Raw genomic sequence first — 2,881 nt, forward strand, 5'->3', positions numbered from 1 at the left:
CTAACCTATCATCCACACACTAATTAAACACATAAAAGAAATTTAATGAGTAAATCATTAAAATTGGTATCAAATAATTTTAAATTGAATATTTTATTTTTAATAAATTTTTATTAGATTTTAAAAATTATTTCAATTAGATAAATTAATTTTTTCATCAATTTGGTGATTTTGGTCTATCAACAACTAATTAAGCCTTCTGATGTGTAAGGTTAACACATGAATTTGAAATTTTGAACATTAAAACTTAAAAGTGACATGTGGAGAGAGGTCAATTTGGTCCTCCTCAAATTAATTAAGTGCCCACAAAAACGACGCCATTGGGGCTAATTTGCTTGATAAATATAAATTTCATCGGGGGCTAATAATAGTTTTAGCTAGAGATCAATGTGTCATGCACGACTAATTGAACTCATTCCAAATGTTATCCTTAATTATTTTAAGGTTCTTGCTAACTTGTGCTAGGCTAAGTATATTATAAAAAAAATTATTTTATAAAAGTTATTATAACAATTATTTTTTATATTTTAAATATATTAAAAATATTAAAAAAATTTATTATCATATTTTTAAAATATGTCATTAAAATAATTTATTAATTTAGATAAGATGACTTAATTTAGATCAGATTTGATTTTATTGGATTAGATTATATTGATTTAAATTTAAAATTTCTAAAAATACTATTAAATAAACTAAAAATAAATCAAATCTTTTAACAAATCCTAACAACAAAATAAACTAAAATAGAGACTACATAAATTAAAAAATAATTGTTAAATGTGTCTTTCACTAAATTTAAAAAATACTATTAGGCCTCTTGTTGTCTTAATTCAATAGACCTTATGAATACCGTCATTTTAGTATTACTATTTTAAGACGAATTATTAGTCTTTTTGATGTCCAAAACTGCATTGATATAATTCTTCTAGTATTTAGATATTTGAATGTGACAAGATTAACATTCTGTCTCATAGTTCTAAATCGCCAAAAATACTCTTTTGAGCACGTATCATTCTCTGCTTCTTTAAAAAAATTCGTCCTCAAATATGCATATATATATATATATATATCAAAAGGAGAAAAATTAAATACAATAAATACAATTGGACCATAATACCTACCAAAAAAATTATTCTTGCTTGAATTGTTCTTTATAATCGCCAACACTTGGAATGGATCATCTTCTCTAGCAACAAATGTTATTTTTCTCTTAATGAGAAGTTTTTCTTTTCTCCAAAGAATCTAAACCCAATCTTATTCAAATAGCATGGTTCATTCGATAACTCTTTTCTACCTACTGAATTGTAGTTATGTTCTTCATGTATGCAAGTTCAATTTTTTCAACTTTACTTTCACAATCTAAAATAACACTATTACTTAAGGACAAAAATAATAATCCCAAAATAGTCAAAAATTTAAAAATATTTAGAGATTGATAAAGATAACACCCAACAGAGTTATAAATATCAGAATTATGAGGACGCTCAATGTCTCGCACAGAATTATCTAAAACACGCTTAGCATGTAAGATATGAGCATTTAAACAACTAGCATAAGTTATCACATAAACAAATTTTTTGAGAAATAATTCAGTAATGTGTGTAAAATCTTTAACATTTTGACTTATAATTAGAAATATTATCACATTAAATTTATCCATAGAAAAATTAATGATATATGTATGTTTTCTTTTCTTAAATAAACTAAATAAAAAATCTATAAAAATATCAATTCATATATGAGTAGGAACCAACAAATAAATGTACAATATATTTAAAACAATTTGAGATTTAATTTTTTTACATGCAATAAAATCATAATAAAATCCATCAACACTCCTACATTTATGCGAGGCCAATAACAATATATAAATAACATATATAAGATTCTTTTTATTATACTTTAGCACTTGAAATCCATAAATAACATATCCGATTTGATCTTATTAGATTAGATCATATTAATTTTATTTAAAATTTTTAAAAATATTATTAAGCAAATCAAAACTAAATCAAATTTTCTAACAAACCCTAACAACAAAACAAACTAAAATAGAAACTACATAAATTCAAAAATAATTGCTAATTTATGTTTTTTTTACTAAACTTAAAAAATATTATTAAACTTCTTGTTGTTCTGACTTAACCCAATAGGCCTTATGAGTGCTGTCATTTTAGCATCATTATTTTCTAGACAAATTTTTGGTCTCTTTAATATTCAAGACTAGTATGATATAATTTTTCTAGTATTCAAATCTTTAAATTTGATAAAATTATCATTCTACCTCATAACTCTAAATTGTCAAAAATACCCTCTTAAATACATATAATTTTTTTTTTCAACTAAAAAATTTGATTCTCATCAAACCAATGTTTGTCATTAGCTATAACTATTAGTTTAAGTCTAAACTTAACAATTTTTTTTAAATCAATTTAGTTGTTTACTTTACCCAATTTGGGTGTTTTCTTTCAACTTGGATGGCTTGACCGGTGCATTCCAAAGGGTTATCTTTTGGATGAATTTCAGAGGACAAAAACATGTTTTTCTGTAACCTCAGATTCAGCGGTAGAAGATGCATGCCAACATGCTACTCTAGTTTCTTTTTATGATGATCGGTGGGTTCCAGAGCTTTGTTTTTTCTGCTTTCCTTTCAAAAAATTTTTCAATAGACGAACTATAAATTAAAGAGAGTAATGGTAATTATTTATCTGAATTATTTAATTATAGTTTTTGTTAACTTAGCTTGTATCTTAAAACATAGATTAAATATACCATAAAAAATATCATATAAAAATTATTACAATTTTTTTTATATTTTCAATGTATTAAATATATTAAAATTAAAAAAATTTATTATTATACTTTTAAAATATGGTTT

Source organism: Arachis duranensis, chromosome 2 (genome assembly GCF_000817695.3).
Source record: "Arachis duranensis cultivar V14167 chromosome 2, aradu.V14167.gnm2.J7QH, whole genome shotgun sequence".
In the NCBI taxonomy this organism is placed as follows: Eukaryota; Viridiplantae; Streptophyta; class Magnoliopsida; order Fabales; family Fabaceae; genus Arachis; species Arachis duranensis.